Here is a 24,648-nt window from a genome sequence, read left to right on the forward strand (position 1 = left end):
TTTTATAAATCTCCATGAGTAGTATGTATTATTTCAACATGTTACTGAGGTATATGTGTGATTGAACACCGAGGATGGTGTCTCCCAAGAGGGAGGGTTCTATAGCAGCCTTGGTGAAAGTTCCATGTAATAAAAGTTAAAACAATAACTACACATGAATGGGACACTTATTCCAAGCTGAATGTTTGGAAAGATATCCTAGGGGGTGTTCATTTGGTTATTTATGGCTAAGGAAATTGGCAAAGGAAATGGCTAAGGCTTTGGAAAGGAAAAATGGCATTTTGGCACAATTATTTATGAAAATAATGGAAATTAGGAGAAAAGGAAGGTGAAAGGTCATAGGTTGCATGTGAGGAGGGAAATGAAGGGAAATAATGGAAAATGAAGAAAATAGGGGCCTCATTCATAAAAAGGCTTCTGAGGATCAGTTGGTAACCTTTTGTCAGTTTAGCTTTGAAGTTTTTTCACTATTCTCTCCCTCATACTCTTGGACGCTTAGAGTTTTCTTGGAAAACTTTGGCATTGGAGTAAGAAAGGAAAAAGAAGGAAAGAGGAAGCAAAGATCAAGCAGGGAAAGGTAGGATCAAGCAACGACAACAGGTTTCATTGTAGGTATCAACTTGCATGTGAATTTTCCTTGATAGATTTTGCGAGCATGTGTTTCTTGTCTACCCTGGAAAGGGTTTTTCTAAGTGTGACAATATTTTCAATGTAGCCTTTCCATTCCCTAATAGCTTGATGAGATGGGTTCTCTCATTCAGTTTATGTGGGATGGCCAGATTGGATTCGAAGTTGAGTGGGGTGGATCTCCAAATTGAAAAACACATGATGTAGTGGTCCCTGAACCAGACTGAGGATGTACAAATCCATTGGCCTAGTAACCCCTGAACTAAACTGTGGGTTGTGGTAAAGCCAGATTGTGTGCCTCCGTGGGCCTAGGAATCCTTTCCGGTGAATGGCGAGATATATGATAAAGCTAAGAGGTGGATTTTCTCTCTGGTGGGCCTATTGATTTCAGGATGGAATGCACGGTAAATCCTAGAGAGTATGTCTCGGTGTAGAGCCTATTGATCCCTAGATCAGACTACATATGCATGGTAAACCCTGAGAGACTAGGAGGCACTCAAATTCCTCACAGTGTAGGTGGAGAACTCCAATGGCATCTACATTTATTGGTGTTTTTGATGTGTTCTATGAGTCCCACATTCATGCTTGGAATATGGCATGGGGGTGATTGGCTGAAGAGAGACTTGGATCAACTAATATATGGTTAGGTGGAACGTGGTAGTCCCATCATCGATTGGTTCATTGCATTAAATGAGAAATTCATTCCATTGATTTTCATGTGTAAATATACAGATATATATATATATATATATATATATATATATATATATATATATATATATATATATATATATATATATATATATATATATATATATATATATATATATATATATATATATATATATATATATGGATTTTGATGGATGATATGTTCATTGTAATTTTGTTCCTATTATGCTAGTTAGATGTATATTTTGTGACAACAACTATGTATGGCTCTCAACATGTTTTTACTTGTATTTGAATGGATATGGTATCTATGACCTAATAAGTGATAAGACAACAAATGACATGAGGAAACAATGGTTCATGGCGATTCTTAGATAAGTATGAGATCCCTACACTTAATTTTGTTGTTTACACCTGTAGGTTACATGTTGACAATCTGTTTGATGAAATGCCTGTCATGGATGGTAGGGGTCTAGTTAAGGTATTGTTGATCTTATTTATTTTGTATCTTTTTTCCCTATACTTTTCTGAGCTTTCATTCCATTATGGGCAGTGGTCAGGGCTCTGGGCCTGTAAAAGTGGCTTAAATCTCGGGGTTGCTGACACAAAAATGGCAATTATAGTCCACGTTCGTTGGAAGGTAGGCCTATGAGAGCGACTTTAGGTATGTGGTCATTCCCTTGCCCATAGCATGAGAGTAACTATGGCCTAAGAGGTCCAGAACAACAGTGGGACCCATGGATAGGTTGTCTGAGTGGCTAACTTGTCTCCTGAGGGTTCTTTTGATGATGTTGGATGTTTGTGTGTGATGTTCCATCGATTCCACCTCCTTAAGGTCACTTAGGAGGTCAAGTCCTATCATAGTAGCCTCTCGTCTCATGTTTACCTGATCCAGGTGGATGTTGGTGGCCACCCACCTATCCCATTTGGACCCCCACAACTGTCTCTTTCAGTTTTTCACTTTCCTTAATTATAGTGCAGTTTACTATTTTTAGCAGTTTTTCGGGTCCTAAACTTCCAGAGCCGTTTTGAGGCCCTAAACGACGTTTTTTGGGAAATCCACCGCCAGCGATTTTTTTGATAAAAACCATCTTTTCCGTCGTAGTCCTCGGAGAGATCTTTCCAACGGGCTATCATGCGCGTCAAACAGAGATAAGACGACCAATTCGCGACCCTGGGAAGTTGGTTGTCCAACTCACCCCAAAATGGGGCCCACAATTTGGCGTTTCATCTTCTAGGGTTAGGTTTTGGAATATGAAGGGTTTTCCATTGTTTCTCAATAATAAATAGGCTTTCGAGCCTCATTGTAAAGACAGTTCGAAACAGTTCAGAGGCATGTAGCCGACACATCTCTTCTCAGAGATAAGCTACCATCACCCTAGCTGGGTTATTTCTATTTGTAAGCATATTTCAGTATTCTCCATTAATGAAATGAAGTATTATTTCCGCTGCATCTCTGTTTTTATGGTTATCGCATCTCTGTATTTATGGTTATCTTTGTAATCTATTGCGTTCCTGCTTAAATCCGGATCATTACCCCAGTTGGCATAGTTACTTAGGTGGATGTGGGAGGAGGGTGTTACAACAAACAACAAATCAAAAGGTGGAAGTGTATATACAATGGAGCTTATATCAATATCCTCTTTTGTAAGACTAGAAATGCAGAAGTAAACCCTATATAGGCTATCATATCTAAAGATTGGCCATATCTTATCAATAATGCACCCTCAATTAACAACTAGTTATGTACCTCATCACACCACATGGAACAAAAAGTAGACAATTACTAACTTATTTCTAAAAAAAACTTACACTTAATCTTCCAATGGAAAATAGAGCAGAGACTCTCAATCACTACCAAATCCCAATGACTGAAGAGTGGGCCAGATAGCTACAATGTCCAAACAAGGCATCATACTAGTAGCCCTGCATTGAAGGAGAACTAAATACTGGTCTTGATTATCCTTACAAACATATTAGAAATTGTGTAATTGGTTTTATCACCTCTCTTCTAGATCAATCGAAAACCCATCTTGCATTGAGAGTTGGAGGTAATATATTCTGTTAAAGCAACAAAGATTAAAGCCTTTGTGGTCGATACTACTGCAAGGACTGACCAAAGCTCCACCCCATATCCATGTAAAGTAACCTCGATTTCACAATGTTATTTTTCACATTAGGGGAATTTTGAGGTCTAAAATGGGCCTCCTAAGGAAATTATAAAATAATAGTGGAAATAATAAAATAAGATTATATTACATCATCAAATTTTAGAGGGAAAAAAAAAAAAACTATTTTTTCAACTTGCATTTTCAACTTATCTCCCTATGGGTTTACTCAAATTTCTAGTAGAAATACTTGTTGGATGCAAAATTTGATTCCTCATCCAAGGAGTACCCATGTTTCATACTTTCAATGGACCCTGCTACATGAAAAATGAGAAATATGCAACATGGGTGCTCCTTGGATGAGGAATTAAATTTTGCATCCAATGAGTACTCCCAATCGAACTTTGAGTAAAAACATAGGGAGATAAGTTAAAAATGTGAGTTGAAAATATAGTTTTATTATTTTATTATTTTTAATCTTTTACTTTTTTACTTAAAAAATGGTGAATCACCCCCCATGGTTGACGTCATCATATTGAATCCTATTGGTTCTTATAAATTTTATTTTGGTTGTACATTTTTCTTAGGACGCCCATTTTAGACCTCAAAAGTCCCCTAATGGCATGTCGGGTGAGGGATAAGTCCCCCCATCCTTATAGAAGTTTGTTCTTCCCACCATACCTTGACCACATATATGATTGTGTGATCTTCTCTAGATACTGAAATTGAGTCTTACTAGGAAACCAAAAAGATACATAATAAATGTGTGAGGCATAGAAGATCTGTCCAACCCTTGTCAACTTCCCATCTAATGTGAGGTCCTTATGATGCCAAAATCAAGGCTTACTTTGAAATTGTTGAAGACACGGTACACCAATCCTAGATAGCCACTGGTGAAAGCCCCACTTCAAATGCAATGCCTAGATACCTCACAATTACCTTGGGTCGAACATAAGTCCAAGTTGTTGGAATCTAGTAAGTTGATATTCTAACTCTAACAACCAAATATTTGTCTTGTGGTCACTAATCACAACATCTAATGTCGAGCCAAAGATGTACAAACATGTATTAGCACCATCTAACATCGAGCCAAAGATGTAGAAACATGTATTAACACCATCAAACGAACTCTACTTAACACTCATATAAATAAAGGATCCATTAGAGAAATGATTGTTGACCATGTCTGACCCATCAGGATGTGAGATGTCCTTCACAAGACCTTGAATGCCCACAAATTCAAATAGGTGATTCAAGGCATCCATTGTCAAACATACACTGTCGAAAATGGCAACAAGAAATGCTAAAAATAGAAATGCTAAAAATAACATTGCTATAAATAACAGTTTGGGTACCAATGTTGGACATAGCAACAAGGAATGAAAAATGGAAGTGCTAAAAATAGAATTGCTATAAATAAAATTTTGGGATGGATTCCAATTTTAGTTAGTCCCTGAAATAAAATTGAGAAGTAAAATTCGAATTTGATCTTAGCAGCTGCTTGTAAAATAATTAATTAATTCATCTTGAGTTAATTAGTTGGAGAAAATCAAACATGAAGTCTATGTGAAGACATGCAATAGTTATCCCTTTGATTGAGGAAGTTATCCCTTAGTTAAGGAGATGAGGATGAGTTGTACTTTGAGTTGTAATTAGTTAGCTCAGTTAACTGAGTTAAGTCCAGTTAGATTAGTTCCAACAGTTTGTGGAATTAATTGTGAGTTCAGTTAGTTAATGCTTTCATGCATGTAACTGCTGCTCTCCAGATAAATAAATAGTCTCTCATAAATAACTCATGCATGTTAGTTCAGTCAGAGACCCAGTTGAGATCAGAGGAAGGGAAAATGTACTATTAGTTGGAGGATTTTTCCTATATAGGAAACTCATCCATGCAGAAGGAATTATCTCCTTCAGGATTGCGCAGTTACTACTGAGCCAAGTGAGGTGGGAATTCACACAAGTGGAAGCACTGGACCCCAAGAAAAACTGCGCAAGGAAATAGGAGGCTTGGAGGGTAGAGGAGAAGGATTGTGAGAAGCCTTTGACTCTCTATGAGCAGCAGTGAGGGATTGTACTGAGAGCTGGATAGCTTGTGAGCTAAAGCTTTGTGTAATCCTGATATATTTCCACTTGTATGATAATATAGATAGCGGGGTTTTTAGTTGAGGTTTTCCCCAGAGTATTCTTCTATGTTTCATGTGTGATTGAATCTTCTTCTCTATTATATTTGTTCTATTTGATCTTGCTCAAAATCGATTAAGCTTCTGCAAGTTTGTTTGTATAAGTAGATCAAGTATTTTGCTTTAGTATATTGCATTATCTGGTGATCTACAGTGAGAATTTCTACATGGTATTAGAGCAAAGGTGATCAAAGCAAAGAATAGTATACAAGAAGGGAGAAGTTCGAAGTTTGAGGTTCCTGAATATAGAAATAGAGTTCTTATCACATCTCAATTTCACCAATGACGTTCAACGGTTTAAGACTTGAGTATGCCTTTGATGGCAGCTCGAATTATATAGTCTAGAAGGATCGCATGGAAGCAGTATTAGAGGATAACGGTCTAAAGGACTTCATTGATCAAGAAGTCCCCAAGACGGTAGTGGCTAATGCTATAGAATTGGCGGAATGGAAGAAATGTGTGGCTAGAGAAAGGAGAATCCTCTTGGAGGGAGTTTGAGACCACATTGTCTCGAGCCTCCATGGGAAGGAGACACTGTTTTCAATGTGGAAAACATTGAAAGATCTATATCAGAACAACAGTGATTAGAGGAAGCTAGCGCTGAAAGACAAGCTTCGAAAAATCAAGTGTGAAAAGGGCGACATGATCTCTACATATCTGAACAAGCTCACCATCTGCAGGGATGAGCTTGGAAATGTAGGGATCACAATAACTGATGACGACATGGTGAGTCTAGCTCTCCTCGGTCTTCTTAAGAGCTGGCATAGCTACCAAGACTCGGTAAATAGAAGAGAGAAACTGCCAGATTGGGAACGGCTTTGGTCGGATCTGATGCAAGAGGAGATATGTAGAAGCACCAAAGATGGATCTTCTTCATCCAAGGAGGATGAAGAAAATTGCACCTTAGCGAGTAAGGCAAAGAAAGGGAAGGAGAAGGATTCTCATCCCAAATCTAGTTCTTCCCATGGTGGGAAGAAGTTTGACAAATCGAAAGTGCGATGCTTTCATTGTCATGAGGTGGGCCATTTTGCTACAAATTGTCCACTGAAGAAATCCAAGAAGGGATCCTTGGAAGGATCAGAAGGTGAGGCACTGGCCTCATAGTTCGAGTTAGATTTCACACTCTTCGCATGCATGGTTTCATCCATGGTGGGATGTGGTTGGTTTCTTGACAGTGGAGCTTCTTTACACATACAAGAGTTTGTTCAGTACCTTGGAGGAGAAAGATCTCCAGATACTCATAGCGATGGGTAATGATGAAAAGTATAGTGTCTCAGGTGTAGGCATGGTTGTTTTTCAAAGGGAGCATGGAGCTCACATTACCTTGACTGATGTCAAGTATGTACCAGGACTGAGGAAAAATTTGGTGTCGATCACAATGCTGGAAGACAAAGGCTATGCTGTAGTCTTTAGTAAGGGAAAGGATTTCCTTCGACACATCACCACTAGACAGGTGAAGCAGATTAGTTCATGAGTCAAGAACCTGTACGCTCTTGAGGTTCAAGATGCATGCAGAGCCTTGAGGAGCGAGGCAACTGATGGAGACTTGGTGGTTGAGAGGGAGTACATTACCTCTCAACATGCAGCGCCAAAAGAAGTCTCAGACAATTGTGGAGGAGCCACAATTGGTGAAGTAGCTTCAGGAGGTTGTGGAGTAGCCACAACTAGAGAAGCTAAGAGGAGATCGAGTGGAGGCTTCTACTCATGTAGAGACCTCCAGTAGGGGGAAATTTCGAGCCAAGTGGGCAAAGGGATCACATGCATCCATACCTCCATGTAGGAGGTGGGGCGATGTGGAGTGACAGTCCCAAGAAGGCTGGAATAGGGGCAGGATCATTGAGGTACCCAACCTATTTTATTAGACCTTGCTACAGGAGCCCTGATGAGGAGTAGCAGGACTGGATGAGTGGGTAGAGGCAGATGCGGATGGAGCGATAGAGAGAGCTACAATGCAGGAATCCAAAGACAGTGTAGAGCTAGCAGGCTGCAACAATGTGAGAGGCACAGGAGTGTTGCACTAGTGCAGGATGACACATAGAAGTGTGCAACGGTGTGAGATGCATGGAGTGTTGCAGCAGCTCAGAGGTCACAGAGGGAGCACTTGTCAGTGGCAGAGGGAGCTTCAGCATCAGAGGGTGTTTCTAGCCCAATAGGGAGGTCAATTGGGAGATTTTTTTGTTTCTAGAGTTGCTGGAGAAATAACACTTGGGAGCAGTCTTGCATGCAAAACATTCCAAAGGTTTAGGATCGAGTTCAAGTTGAATGCCTTTCTTGTTGAGAGGGAGTGTTGAAAATGGAAATAAGAAATGATAAAAATAGAAATGCTAAAAATAACATTGCTATAAATAGCAGTTCGGGTACCAGTGTTGGACATAGCAACAAGGAATGAAAAATGGAAGTAATAAAAATAACATTTCTATAAATAGCATTTCGGGATGGATTCCAATTTTAGTTAGTCCCTGAACTAAAATTGAGAAGTAAAATTCGAATTTGATCATAGCAGCTATTTGTAAAATAATTAATTAATTCATCTTGAGTTAATTAGTTGGAGAAAATCAAACATGAAGTCTATGTGAAGACATGCAACAGTTATCCCTTTGATTGAGGAAGTTATCCCTTAGTTAAGGAGATGAGGATGAGTTGTACTTTGAGTTGTAATTAGTTAGCTCAGTTAACTGAGTTAAGTCCAGTTAGATTAGTTCCAATAGTTTGTGGAATTAATTGTGAGTTCAGTTAGTTAATGCTTGCATGCATGTAGCTACTACTCTCCAGATAACTGAATATTCTCTCATAAATAACTTATGCATGTCAGTTTAGTCAGAGACCCAGTTGGGATTAGAGGAAGGGAAATTGTACTATCAGTTGGAGGATTTTTCCTATATAGGAAACTCACCCATGTAGAAGGAATTATCTCCTTCAGGATTGCACAGTTACTACTAAGCCAAGTGAGCAGTGTGAGGTGGGAATTCACACAATTGGAAGCACTGGACCCTAGGAAAAACTGCATAAGGAAATAGGAGGCTTGGAGGGTAGAGGAGAAGGTTTGTGAGAAGCCTTTGACTGTCTATGAGCAGCAATCAGGGATTGTACTGAGAGATGGATATCTTGTGAGCTAAAGCTTTGTGTAATCCTGAGATATTTCCACTTGTATGATAATACAGATAGCAGGGTTTTTAGCTGAGGTTTTCCCCAAAGTATTCTTTTGTGTTTCATGTGTGATTGAATCTTCTTCTTTGTTATATGTGTTCTATTTGATCTTGCTCAAAATTGATTAAGCTTCCGTAAGTTTGTTTTTAGAAGTAGATCAAGTATTTTGCTTTAGTATATTGCATTATCTGGTGATCTACAGTGAGAATTTCTAAATACACATTTGGGGTAAAGGGGCACTCTTGACAAATAGATTGATTAAAAAAAAATTGAGGGGATAATGAGTTATTAACAAGGAGAAATGTTGATGCATTAGAGAGTAGTGTGTTCACCATGGCCACATATCGTGGTCCAAAGGCCAAGAAAAACCAACATGTCTGTGATGAAGCTCCAATATGCAGAAAACGAGGCTGCTAGCCACTGTCTCGAGCCCATTCCAAAGCCTCTCAAGTCTAGATTATGTGTCTAGAATAATTGGACCCTGTACAAAACCTGTCTGCTCTTGTTGAACTACCTTCCATGCAATTGAGTGTATTTGTAGAGCCATTTCTTTAGCCATGATCTTGTATGAGACACCGAGGAAAGTAATGAGCCTCCAACCTCCAATGGTGCCCCTAGCTACATTCTTGGTAATGAGTTTACTAAGGCCTTGATTGAGAGATTTAGATAGCCTTCTAGAAGAGAATTCTTCAGCTGTCAAACAATAGAAATCATCTTGTATTGTGTCCAACATGGCCTTGTAGAAATCACAATGAAGGCCATCCATTCTTGATGAAAAAATCAAAACATCCATTCCTGATGACTTTCTATTCTTCATAGAACTGAGAGCTAAAAAATCCCTCTCTTTCAAGAAGTCACTATCCAATTTGACTTAATCACTACACCAATAGATAGAAACATTACATGGAATGAATCTACAATGAGTGTTCCTAAGATTCACTACATGATCTGTCAAGGCATAAAGATAAACTATTTTGAAAATGCAATTTGAACATACCTTTGACCTTTGTTTTATCCTCTGCAAAAGATCCATCCCCTTTATTCAAACCAAGAATCTTGTATCTGCCACTTGTCTTTTCAAGTAGTCAAAGTAAACTTTGGAATTTATATGCCTCATCCACTACAGTCGAGAATGCACCCTAGCACCCCTTGTAATGCAGTCCCCTTCCATGCGAACTATCATTTCCAACCATATAGTGCCCCCTTGAAGGACTACATTGTGGAGATCCCTCTCAAGGAAAATGTGTATCTCCTTAATTATAAACATAGCATCTTGCAACTCTTTTTTTATATTGTGGGTCATCATTATGTCTTCCTCATTCTATTACAAAGAAGACATTTCTCATACCCATCCTTATTTTGCCTCTGCTTTTCAAGATGTTGTCATATGATTTGAAAGATCACATCCATGCACTGTGGTCATATGTTTTCTTTGGATTTACCCCATTAAAGCACTGATATCATAGATTGTTAAAATGGACCTATGGTAATGACGAAACTGTAAACCAAAAATAAAGCACAAGCTCTAATATTTTAAAAGATTGAAGGGGTGAATCCACAACTACTATCCTAAGTTGTTTTTTTCATCTAACATAAAGATTGCTTGCTTCTTGCTTTTAACTAGGTCAATGCCCAACATTGACATTTATCAAAATGCTAAGATACACTGATGATTCTTGTTACCTCACAAACCTGCACTTTAAGTGGTAAAGCCTTAAAACACATGTACAACCTTTAGGGGAACTAAGAGGGTTTGTCCGTTGTCACCACAATAGTGTCCTCTCCCTCTTTCGACCATCTATCCCCGAGAACAAGGGGGGTTTCCTTAAGTAAAATATGAGATAGATTTAGAAATAGATTATGATGGAATATTTGGATTAGTGGGGACTAGTTCCTATCTAATTAGGGAGAATGGATTCAAGCGGAAACCTTTAGAGGGTTTGAAATTGTGAATTGGGATGGCATGATAGTGTTGTTACAGCATGCCAAAAAATCAACCTATGAATGTTTTTTTTCCAGATTGCAGAAAATTACATAGAGGTCCCTTTCAAAGGTGCTCCTTAAGACACATGCATGGAAAGAAAAGGGGTGAGTGTACTACAAACTAAAAATTTGTCCTACTTTTAACTGAAATGACAACAATAAATTTTCTAACTTAATAGTAATTGACAAAGGAAATTAATAGGAACACCTCAGCCAAATCCCTTCTTCAAATGACAAACTTTACCCTAATATGAAGCCTAATTTTGTGGGAAATTTTTGATTAATTTCTAGAAATAGACAAACTGAAACATGGATGCAATTATGAACCTCATATCACAAAAGAAATCCTTGAACTTTCTTGTAAACTTTCTAACTTAATAGTAATTGACAAAAGAAATTGATAGGAACACTTCAACCAAAACCCTTCTTCAAATGATAGACTTTGCCCTAATATGAAGCTTAATTTTGTGGGAAAATTTTGATGAATTTATATCAATAGACAAACTGCAACATGGAGGCAATTATGAACCCCATATCACAAAAGAAATCCTTGAACTTTCTTTCTTCGGTAGATCTTCTACTAGGTTCACAGGGGAATTTCCCTTTAATCCATCCATGCCTTTACAATGGAGAGAGCTTATGCGTGGTACATTTTTTCATCCTCCTAACCAAAATGTTCCCATGAAATGTTCTCATTTGACAAAATGTCAGGGTTTATTGTGCCACATGTATGTCTTCTCAATGGAATGATTTTCAAAGTAGCTTCTTCATGTCCACTCCCATTAGAATAACATTATCTAACAAATCAATGGGGAGCTTTTTAAGATGTGGACTCTATTTATTGGAGTAGAACACAAAGGATTTTGCACTTGCCTAGATTCCAAGGCATGCAGTAAATCACAAATCAATCACTTAGCCATAATTATTTTAATAATTAATTTTTTTTCTAACATTGACTTAGGAAAATTTAAAAGGTACTAAGTCAACAAGAGATTAGATCTTAGCCATTTATCTTGGAAGCTCAAGAGGCAATCTCAACCCTTGAAGGCTTATAGAAGAACAAAGTCAAGTTATAGAAAGGGAATAAGGGTAGAAGTGAAGAAGATCGATTTGGCATCAGTCGGTGTTCTAGTGCTTAGATCAGGAAAAAAATTTCAATAGGTTCAGCTCAACCTTCAACAAAAGTTCAACATTCAAGTTGAAGAGACAATGTCGTATGACCTGGGAATCAAATCAACAACATGTTGAGGTCTTTCTGGGGGCACAAAGGCATCCGTACAACTTGGTCGTACAATATGGACCAATGGTACATGCCATACAACCAGAATGTATAGGACATGACACTTGGAGAGGAAAAATCAGGCTGAGAAAGGGAGTTGTTCAGTAAGGCAGGGCATTGAAGAAAGGGGATTTTTACCCAATTGTAAATCTCCTAAAGAATTTTCTGAGTAATAAAGAACATAGATTTGTAATATTTCCTCGGAGTTGGGGTTTCCTAGGCATATTTGGTGTCCAATATTTTTATGTGTGCATTTTGTCTTCAGAGTTATCTGTTGTGCATTCTATGGTTAGATACTTATTTGTGTTTGCATTGTAAAATTTCATTCTGTATTGTCTCTTTGTATTATAAAATTTTAGATAAATGCAAATCAGATATGTTGCGTATAAAAAAACTAGCATGTTGTAAGAGCTATAACTTTTTATTGAAGACAAAGCACATGGTTTTCTTCTCAAATAGTAGTTTCAACATTTTGAGGGAGTAGTATTACTAGTTCAACTTAGCAGTTAAGGTTTCTAGACAAACATGGCATACTAGGGGCTACGCTTTTAGGACATATTATAGGGTGTGTTACACAAAATTATCATCACCATGATTATTTGCAGTCAGTATGGGTCTATCATCACTTGTACTGTCCTCCTAAGCAAGTCTCGGACCTCAGCTCTTCAAGTCAAGCTTTGGAAATGGGAGAAAGACATTAAAAATCAATGTAACTCTGGTTCCGCACTTTCTCTCATTGTCACCTACAGTCCCGCACCTTCTGTGTACAAAAACTGCGGACCTGCCCGCTCTGTCCCTAACGGTGTAGGTGCAAACCCCTGTGAAAGTCAAAAGGCGGAAGTTTTATCTTAAAAAACTCACTTTGGGTTAATTCTAGAGGTTTCTAGAAGGAATTTTGACGTGGATTGTTCGCTCTGAGGTGGTTCATGCATCCCAAAAGAGAAGGAACTAATCCCTTGATGAGAGGAGCTATCCCTTTGAAGGAGGGCTTTATCCCTTTGAAGGAGGACCTAGTAACCTCCCTCCATTTCACTATAAATACAGGCATTGGGCTGGTTGCTGGAGAGGTTAGAAGCTGAACATTTTTGAGGGTAAATGCTGGTGAAATCAAGACTTCCTAGTTGAGCTTAAGAGGAGAGATCACATACCTTTTGGCTTCATTGGGGAGTGAGTGAAACTTGTCAAAGTAGAGGAGACTTCTTGCTGGACCCTGGGAGGAGCTTGTACAACATCAAGGCAAAGGTTGTAAAGTTCTTCTTCTTTTGAATTAATACAATCAAACTAATTTTTCTCAACAAGTATCTCATGTTATTTGTTTCATGGACTCCTTGACTTTCATGTTAAATATGTTTTATGATTTTGGCTTTTCAGGTGCTATTTAATTTGTTTGCCTTGTTTGTGTTTGCAGATTCGCGACAAAGGAGCTCATTTGGATCGAAGGAGCGAGAGCATCCACAAGCTTGCGTTGGACCTAAGGTAGGCCCTAAAAACACTTGTTGTCCATTGTTTATAAAAGCATATTTAGAGAAAGATAGTGTCTGGTTGGTTTGCTTGTCATTAGGTCTTCTTTAGATTCTAGGAAGGTCTATCTTGTCTGCAAGATCGACTTATTCCGTGTGACAAAATGGCGAGGAAGCTGAAAGGGTTCTAAATGACTGTCACTCTGGAGCGTGTGGTGGTCATATGTCTGGGTTTGCCACAACCCAAAAGATATTGCGCGCTGGCTACTTCTGGCCGTCTTTATTTAAAGATTGTATTACGGCAGTCCGAAAATGCCACAACTGCCAAATTTTTGATCGAAAGATGCGCGCTCCACCTGCTCCTCTCCCCCCTATAATTGCCGTTGGTCCTTTTGCCAAATTGGGTATCGATTTTATTACATATAACCCTCACTCGGCCGGGGGGTATGCGTATATCATACTTGCGGTAGAATATTTTACTAAGTGGGCCGAGGCGATGCCTACATTTGAGGTGGATGGCAAGACAGCTGCAATTTTCGTATTCAATCATATAATTGATAGGTTTGGTGTCCTGCAAGCGATAATCTCTGATCGTGGGCGCCATTTTCGAAACGTTATGATGACCGAACTTACAGGCCAGCTTGGTTTACATCACGATAGTTCAACCCCTTATTATCCACAAGCGAATGGTCTGGTTGAATCCCTCAACAAAGTTTTAGTTATCATGATCCGACGAATCATTGGGATTCATCGGTCGAATTGGCACAACATGCTATTTTCAGCGCTTTGGGCATACCGAACTTCAGTAAAAACATCAATAGGGTTCACTCCTTTCCAACTAGTCTATGGTTTGGAAGCTGTGTTACCCATTGAATGCGAAATCCTGTCATTGCAAATGGCCATCGAGTTACTTCCAGCCACTTCTGAAGAGGAAAAACGTTTGTTATACTTGGCTCAATTAGATGAGAATCGACACGATGCTGCATTGGTGATCGAGACTCACGCAAAACGCATGAAAGCTCAGTATGATCAAAATGTGACCCCTCGAAATTTTTCGGAAGGAGATCTAGTCTTAGTTTACGATCAAGCTAATGATAAATTAGGCGCTGGAAAATTCGTTCCTATGTGGCATGGTCCCTATGTTGTCAAGCGAAAGCTAGCGAAAGGGGCCTATGAATTGGTAGACTTTGACGGGGACTCTTTGGGTAAACCCAGAAATGGTCTTTACTTGAAGAGGTATTATGCTTAACGGATGGGTATGGAGATTTTTAGTTAGGATAGTTTTTCTTTCTAGCTGGTGTGTTTTAGTGCTTAGATTAGAGAGTGTTTTTTCGTCATTATTCCTGCTTATCTTGGTTTTACTCTTGATATTGTAGATGTCGATGCCTCTCCAAACATACAGTGGTTTCGCTGATGGTGCTTGTCATAATACACGGAACATCTCTTCCACAGCTTGGGTTATCTATTCGCCCTCTGACGAGTTAGTATCTATGCATGGGGTAAGCCTCGGTCAAACAACGAACAACATTGCCGAGTATAGTGCAGTGATTGAGTTATTATCTGAATCTATTTCATTTGGGATTTGGAGTTCGATAGTGAGGTTAGATTCTGAACTCGTTGTATTACAGCTTAATAGAGTGTATGCCATTAGAAATCCAGTGTTATTAAGATTATTTTTGAGAGTGCGTCTCTTGGAACGTGAATTTGATTATATTGAATATCAGCATATTCCAAGATCTTTAAATACATTAGCAGATGCAATTGCCTCTCGAATGTTAAATAGACATTTGCAATAATCATACATGTAAATTTAAAACCATTCCATAACATGATTTACGAGATAAGCCGGTAATAGTGATATATATATATATATAGGAGTGTGTCAAAAAATACATCATCCTCGATCATAGGTTGAAAAACACCTTATGATCGGCAAAAATGATAAGTACAGAAAACAAAAATGTCACATGTGCCCACAATAGGCAATCATCCTATCACTGGTGATGATCTCTATAAAAAACCACTGCACGGGCCACCTTGCAAAGGAACCTCCTAAAAGGTCCCGGGACCCCAATCACATAGCGCTGAAGTCGACGAGGAATGTCATCTATAGTGGTCTCTGGAATATCTCCTGTCAAGCGCTCGAGATGACCCTCCAACTCGGCCAAAACCTCTGCTGATTCATCCTATGGGGCTGGCGCGGGTGCAAATGGTTGCTTCCTCTTGTAAGGCCGAAGAGCGGCTGGTCGCTGTGGACCCACATCTGCATTTGAAATTTTTTACTATCAGTTTTGAGACGATGGAAAAATAACAAAAAATTCAAATAGGAAAAATGTTGAAAAGGATTTTACCTGACTCATTTCACTGCTCTCCTTGTGGAAGAACCATGTCTGGGTCACCACGAAAATCTATCCCAGCGTGAGGGAAGTCCTGAATGGAAAAGACCTGGTTTTCCAGCCATTGGAAATACTCAGGTTTGAATCGAGCAACCTCTGTCCTCTCGTCCGGGTGACGGGCCATAACTGCGACCCATCACATCAGTTTGGGCTCTCGAGGAAGCCCAACTCCAATAGTAAGGTGCTGCAGGATCAGCATAGGAACCCTCTCCAGGCCAAAACTCACGACCAAAGCCCCATAACCAAAGGTCTTTAGTCGTCCGTTCTTGGCCTTGGTCAGTTGGCCTTTCACATTGGCCAACACAGCATCACACCAGTTGAAGATGGTGCCTCGAAAGCAATCAACTGCCATACGCATCTGGGATCCGGTAGCAATATGTAATGCAGCAGCCCCGCAAAGTCTGGTGACAGTGAATGCAATCACCATGAGCTCAGGATGGGATATGGTCTTTTTATCTATCCCTTTGTCTCTAGCCTGGCTGTTGCAGTACTCTAGCCTGAGGCTATCGACAGACTGGCCACCTGCCTAGCCCCAAACAGAGTCAAGTCTTCGCCTCTCTTAGGCAAACCAGTCAAGAAATATATGTCTTCCAGCTCGATTTCAAGCTGGTGGCCGCCAATGAAGAAGCACTGGTCCTGTACGCTCCATCTGTCAACCATCCACTGCAAGAAATCCACCTGAGCCCTCATGCCAGGAATGGCCCAGAATTTGTACAAGCCGCACGCCCTCAAAGCATCAAGTGAAAGCTGATGATTCCATGTGGCGACATCCACGTCCTCATGCTCTCGTTCACGCCAATCTAGCATGATGTACTCTCTGCATCAAGTATAAGGATAAATTAAATTTCTAGAAATTATTTTGATTGGTCCATTTTTGAGAATTTTTGGGTTAAAAACCCTTGCGACGGGGACCACACCCTCCGGGTTAGACACAGTGCGTGGGACCGCACTTTTTCTACATGGAAGGTGCGGACCCCGAGCTTTTTCCCAATGGAGAAAAAGTCGGGGTCCGCAGGCCAACAGTGGTAAACCTGCGGGCCCCCGCGCGTGGGTTTTATGCCTAAAAACCCTCCCAAAAATGAAAATAAATGACTAAAACAAAAAATGAAACGGTTAAAAATGAAGAGTAGGATGATGTGGATTACCTGGAGAAGACGACGTTCGATTCCGACGGTTGGATTTTCCGCAATCTTCACGGGAAGTTTTCTGAGCAAAAGCACTATTTTCTCACCCAAACTCAAATGGTAAAAATGAATTGACGAAGGCCCTTTTTATAAGTTTTTTGAGTAAATAAATTGCAAATTTGTTTATGTTTCACTTTGGAAAGGTATTTTTGCGACATTTTTATCCATTTCAAACAGCTATGAGTAATTTTTGTGTTTTTGTGCAGGATAAAGGATTATTCAGGTGAAATCTATTTTTTTCGACGAAAAACATTTAGAGTCACCTTGAAGCTCTTTTCTGACTCCTGAAACATGAAAAGATTGCCGAGTGTTTCTTTTAAACTCGTTAAAACGGAATTAAAAGACGGTCCACTTACAGCTCTTTTCCGACCGTAAAAACATGAAAAGATCGCCGGATTTTTATCGTTTCAAATTCGATATTGGTTATAAAACGACGTGTCATTGATCGCTTTTTTACTTTTTCGGGTCAAGGGCACTAATCACAAAAAGTATTCCTTGGTCATAAAATATCAAGCAGTTCTCTCAAGTATTATTTTATACTTTTTCGGGCTTGGGAGACACAAATTTATGAAAAAGGTCAACCCTGGAGTCTTCTTAAGTTTTTTCAGACTCTCTAAAATTCAAAAATTCCGAGTTTCTCCTATACTGGACTCGTTAAAATTTCACAGTAAAGGACCTGTTCAATTACAAACAGGAACGAACCAATCCTTCTTAGGGTTCGAATTTAAACTAAGTTGGACTCATCCGAAGGATGAGCTTATAATCAAGCAAATGTTATCCTCCTCAAGCTTGTCAAAAATAAAGAGGTACTTGGTAGAAATGGTGGGGGAAAAGAGAGAAAAATGAATCTGTTTGTCATACTTTGTAACCACTCTTGAACACGACACTTTTATTCACCTGGGTTGGGAAATCCTTTGCCTAATAGTTGATCAAACCACATTGAAAGTCTTCAGCCGGTTTCTGGGTATTAACTTTGGGTCAATTGTCACCAAACCATCTGTCGTGTCATTATGTGTTCAAGAGGTCATTGCCAATAAGCCATTCATCTGCAAAATATCTGTCATCCATCTTGACCATCCCTGAGTCAGTCCTTGCAACTAAATTTATTCAACTTGATCTATGATTTCGTGTTGTGGGCTTGCCTACGACGGATCGCTTTCTATCGGCATCAGCTCATTATCTAGAAAGATGATATAGAAATCATCAGTACCTTGAGATCTGCATGCCTCAATGGCAGGTTTCTCACCTTTGACGACAGTTTACATCATTGACTTTCGATCAAAGGATTCCGTGACATGTTCGACATCAACACATTTATCCGCATCTCATGGATTGTACTGGGTACTTTGACAGCCATTGACATCACTGGTGGTTTCTCTCACACTTGTTAACAGTTTACATCATTGACTGGTAATCAAGTGGTTTCTACCATGTTCGACATCAACACATTCATTCACATGGATAGAATCGTACTGTTTCGGGAAGTAGAAATGAAGACCCTGGATCTAGTTTCCACAATCCAGGCTGTGAGGAATTTTGTATTCATTATATAAATGGACTATTCATAAACAGATGGTTGTGTCCATACTGTGTCCACCTGAGTCTATACTTGTGATGTTTTACAAGATCATTCCTATATCAGAGCAGTAGTTAGTTTTTCTAGTCAGTTGTGATCTGAGTATGGGAATGCCTACCTCAGCGATGATATGATCTCATATATATATCTTGCATTGAATGTTTTTACAGGTTCCAACCGGGCTCTCCACAAGATAATCCTCGAAATGATAAAGTACTTCACTCTTCCTAAATGATCAATGAAATCCTCATCTACTACAGACTTTGCACTTTAGGGGGCAATCTGTTACACAAAAATATCGTCACCATGATTATTTGCAGTTAGTATGGGTCTATCATCACTTGTATTGTCCTCCTAAGCAAGTCTCAGACCTCAGCTCTTCAAGTCAAGCTTTGGAAATGGGAGAAAGACATTAAAAATCAATGTAACTCTGGTTCTGCACTCTCTCTCATTGTCACCTGCGGTCCTGCACCTTCTGTGTACAAAAAATGCGGACCTGCCCACTTTGTCCCTAACGGTGTAGGTGCGGACCCCTGTGAAAGTCAAAAGGCGCAAGTTTTATCTTAAAAAACTCACTTTGGGTTAATTCTAGAGGTTTCTGGAAGGAATTTTGACATGGATTGTTCGCTCTGAGGTGGTTCATGCATCCCAAAAGAGAAGGAGCTAATCCCTTGATGAGAGGAGCTATCCCTTTGAAGGAGGGCTTTATCCCTTTGAAGGAGGACCTAGTAACCTCCCTCCATTCCACTATAAATATAGGCATTGGGCTGGTTGCTGGAGAGGTTAGAAGCTGAACATTTTTGAGGGTAAATGCTGGTGAAATCAAGACTTCCTAGTTGAGCTTAAGAGGAGAGATCACATACCTTTTGGCTTCATTGGGGAGCGAGTGAAACTTGTCAAAGTAGAGGAGACTTCTTGCTGGACCCTGGGAGGAGCTTGTACATCGTCAAGGCAAAGGTTGTAAAGTTCTTCTTCTTTTGAATTAATACAATCAAACTCATTTTTCTCAACAAGTATCTCATGTTATTTGTTTCATGGACTCCTTGACTTTCATGCTAAATATATTTTATGATTTTGGCTTTTCAGATGCTATTTAATTTGTTTGCCTTGTTTGTGTTTGCAGATTCGTGACAAAGGAGCTCATTTGGATCGAAGGAGCGAGGGCATCCACAAGCTTGCGTTGGACCTAAGGTAGGCCCTAAAAGCACTTGTTTCCCATTGTTTATAAAAGCATATTTAGAGAAAGATAGTGTCTGGTTGGTTTGCTTGTCATTAGGTCTTCTTTAGATTCTAGGAAGGTCTATCTTGTCCGCAAGATCGACTTATTCCGTGTGACAGGGTGCATCCAAATATTGTTTGTGGAGAGAAAGGATTGGAGTGGTGCTTGAAGAGAAAGGTGTTTCGGAGGTTTTGGACAATCTCCTAGCTCTACCCACAAATCCTCAATAATTGGCTCAACACAACAGGAAAGATGTAAAGGCAAGGAGAATCTTGTTGGAGGGAGTCAATTATCACATCATTCCCCACTCATCCGGGAAGAAGATAACCAAGGCAATGAAAAAAACAATTGTTGGTCTCTATCAGAGTACCAGTGAGACTGGAAAAATTATGTTGAAGTATAAACTGAGGACAATCAAAATGACCAAGTCATACACTGTGGTGTCTTACCTTGCTAAGTTCACCCAAGTAAGAGACGAATTGGTAGAAGTGGGCGAAGCAACTCTAGATACAAAGTTGGTGTGTTGTGTTGTGAATGGAGTATGTGCCAGGGAGAAGCTTCCAAATTGGGAGTGAATCTGGAGTGATTTTGTCTAATGAGAGTTTCGAAGGAATACATTCCAATTCTCATGCCTAGATCAAGACCAAGGAGAAATTTTCCTTAGTTGGCAAAGGGGGCAAGTCAAAAGGCAAGAAGGGTAATGGAGGAAGTGAATCGAGCTCCAAGGGTGAGAAGAAGAAGAAGTATCTTAGCAAGATCAAGTGTTTTCCATGCCATTAGTTTGGGCACTATGCTACTGAGTGCCCTAACTAGAAGAAGTGGTCCAAGAAGGACCAAGTATTAACCTCTACATATATTGATTAGTTTTCATCTAGATTTGCGAAGGAGTTCTCTCTCATTGCTTGCATGGTGAATTCATTTGGTACTAGTGTCTAGTACATTGACAATAGAGATTCCTGTCATGTGATGGGAAACAAAGACTATCTTTGCAAGCTAACAGAGAAGGACATCAAGTTCCACATATAGTTGGGATACGATAGGAGTTAACATTATACTATCTTTGCAAGCCATTCTTAAGAATGAGAAGAAAAAGGGTAACATTATATTGTCTTTGGTCATGAATGATTATCATATCAACATTTATCATTTGTGATCACTTGTCAATTGGTTGAATTCTGGTTCTGATAGTGGAGATGAGTAACGTGTCTAGAAATCACCCTTGGTTTTAGAGTCATTACCCAACAACTTCCCCGCATCAAATTCTTCATTTAATCGATATGTAAGATTTTTCATGCTCTTCTCTAGCTAGAAACATTGGTCCACTCTTTTCAAAAAGTATGCATACATAAATTATTTTGCATATACTTGCTCTACCCATAGCTTATTAATCTGGGCAATAGAATTGGTGTCTAACAAGTGGTTTCCAAGAACAAGGATCATGTATAATCAATTTTTCCAGTCATAGGATCAGGCATTGAAATACATGGCATCGCACCAAAAATTCATGTGCCTCTAATTGTACCAGCATATCCAACCTATCACAACTGGATATTAACATAGAATATAGATGTTGACATCCTTTCTTCCTATGAATTTTATCTTTCATAAATGCAAGAATAAAATATGAAAACTAAATCGTAGTTTCATGAAAACTGAACAAAGGGCTTATTCAAATCCCTTATGGCGATGATATCTATTTCAGTATTGTGGCTATGATATCTATTTCAGTGTTGCAAGCATCGAGAGTTTTGATTTCTATTCAAATATTTTCTGCATATGATATCTAGATTATATTCAAATGTAGTGACTAATATTGGATAGACATGATTCTAATCTGACCTTGGATATGATAAACACATTCATATTTCATACATGCACATCTTATTGACTGCTGGTTTAGCATTGAACATTATCTTTTTAGATCTACCATGAGCATTGATAACATTAGTCGTAAGCATAACTTTGTTGAGTACTTTGGCTCAGCTATGTGCATTGATAAAAAAATTTCCTTTATTTGATTTGCATTAACGATGTTCTTCGATATCAAACCTATGAAGGTACAGTTAAACAATCAAGTCCATTATATAAAATTCCTCAGAGACTGACCACTCATATGTGCCACAAGAAATTTTGATAATACATCGAATAGTAACATGAAAGAGTTTACAATGGTTCTCAATAACATTAATATTACAACCAACCTCCAAGAAAGGATACAATTATAGATACAAGGAAGGTAAGTAAGACAATACGAAGGACAATGGAAGGAGAAGGAACACATAAAGGCAATCCATTCCCAAGCAAATGAGAGGACAATTAAGAGGTTCAACTTAAAAGAAATACGTTTCAAATTTTGGTGAATTATTTGCATGACTAACTAGAAAAGTTTCAAGAATATGAGATTCTTATTAAAGTGATAATTTTATTTTATAAATATTGTACATATATTTGTACAGTTTGCATTTAGTCTCTAGGAAATTAAAACTATCTATAGTATGTTGATAATTGTTGATGGCCATTATTTAGGAAGTGGTTATTTGGTTACTATATTTGTCTTTCGTCCATAATTTCTTCTTGTTTTAGTATTACAAATTTCTTTTTCATGTTTTCCATTGATTCCTAATCTTTGACATATTTCTTCCAGCTATGCAGTGGCTGGAAATGAAGGGGAACAAAGTTATGAAATTTTAGAGATATTATTGAGAAATGTAAGCTTTTCCTTATACTTGTATTGAGACAACTTTATTTTTTTTTCTTTATCCTGTAAAGGTGAAGACTATGTTCAATATGCATTGCTATCCAAGACATTTAAGAGCTCTGCGGAATAATGTCTTTTTAGGCACATATTATGTTGACTAGGAAAACATGCATTTGATGTTAGTTTGTTGTCTTGTGCTCAGACTTGGATTTGATGCAACTTGTCCTTTTAATCAATAGTTCTTTTATGCCCATCGCCATCTAAACCTCTGGGAAAGATAGATTACAACTAACAAGTAAAAAACCACACAGATTCTGAGGATGCTCCTAGCCTGTATCTTACACCCCTAGGAATATGGTAGCTAAGAGATAACAAGAATGTTGTTACATGTAATTTTCATGAAGTTTTTAATTAGATGTTTACTAGATAAAAATAATTGCATGTGTTGATGGCATTTTGCATGTTTTGATTGCTTAAAGATTATAACTTTTATTTGCATATATGATTCTATGGTATGCCACTAGAGACATAAGCATGTTGAGTGGAATCTTGATATTATTTGTGCTTCTTGTAATATTTCCCATGAAGATTCTTCGTGCTTCTTGTAATATTGCCCATAATCTTCATGGTCCTACTAGTGGGTGTTGGCATTATTTCTAAAAGGGTAGTTTTAATAGTTTCTATCATTTTTGGGAGTCATGGTCATTTTCCTTTGGTTTTAGCTCTATGTAGGCTTATGTCACATGGCCAGGGTTTAAGAACTCATCTGAACATCATGTCAAACACCCATAGAATGAACTGAATGCACGAGTTTTTGAATTCTGGCTCTCTGAAACTTTATTTATTGGTATTTTTGGTAGATGTTCTTTACTTTGGGAATCTTTCTTATTTTGGGTGTACTTTAGTTACTTCTCATACATAACGTTTCAATTTTTTTTAATCTTTATTTAAACTATGTAGATTCAAAGTGGAGATCAAGAAAATATAAAAATTTTAATTAATACTTTTATGGGTCACCTTTTACTTGCTCCGAAAATCCTCTTGCTCGAGACACACAATTCATAAGGAAAGGATTTCCATTGTCACTTGTCAATTTATCATAGAATACATCTTGTGGATCTTCGTATGGAGTGAAAACTTTGGTGTGGGTGGAAGGTTTTGCTTCAAAATACCAAGAGTCACGTTTTAATTTTCCAGCTCTCACTTAAACACCTTTATATCCATTTTGGATATAAAGATATGAGTGTAAGCAATCAACAGGTTTTTCATCGCTTGCAAATAACTGCACAAAGTTTTGTTTTCATAAGCTTTGACAAACGATATCATGTTCAAGAAGCCTTTAGCAATCTTGCTGTATTAGCATATAGGTATATTAAACACACAAGGTTTTCATTTTGTCATTCTCCTCACTCTTGTCAAGGATATATTGCCCAAAGTAGCTTGTAGCAATCATTCATGAGGGTATTATTTTATCTTCCATTGTATATTTCAGCTAGAAGTGTAGGTAGGAAATGAAAACCATCTGTAGTATGAATTTTTTCCATTGATTGGTAACAATTATTAACCTAAGTATTGCAAAACTTGCAATATATGGTGATATTGTAGAGTTGAAATATTTGTAATATAGTGCATTTATTTGGTTTAGTGGAAGATGTTCCTCTTTTAGGTCTTTGGAACTTGTAAAGCACTTTTTTCTGCTTACATTTAACATACATGAAAGCATGGAGTCCTTTAATAAAGCACTTGTTAGCATGAAATCCTTCAATATTTCAGACTCGATAGGGACTACCACTGCCTGCAACTCTTGTTTTAATGTTTAAGAGTAAGCATAGTATAGCACAAAACTCTAATGCCACATAGAGGATTTAGTCCAGAGGACAATAAAGAAGAGGTTGTGTTTTTCTTCCTTTTTACTAAAGAAGTAAATGCCATTTTATCAAGTGCATAATCAATCATGCTAGGTTATTTTGTTTCCTCTAATCATTGACCACATGTGGATGCATGTTCAAATTAGTAGATTTCATTGCTGGTTATTTTTTTGCTTATCATCTTTATTTTTCCTACTCTAATCCCATTATCTATGGATCTTTTTGTTATTCCCCTAGATCTATCCTATATA

The sequence above is a fragment of the Pinus tabuliformis genome, chromosome 2_2 (genome assembly GCF_031772625.1).
Source record: "Pinus tabuliformis cultivar Carrire ecotype Pingquan chromosome 2_2, CPIR1, whole genome shotgun sequence".
In the NCBI taxonomy this organism is placed as follows: Eukaryota; Viridiplantae; Streptophyta; class Pinopsida; order Pinales; family Pinaceae; genus Pinus; species Pinus tabuliformis.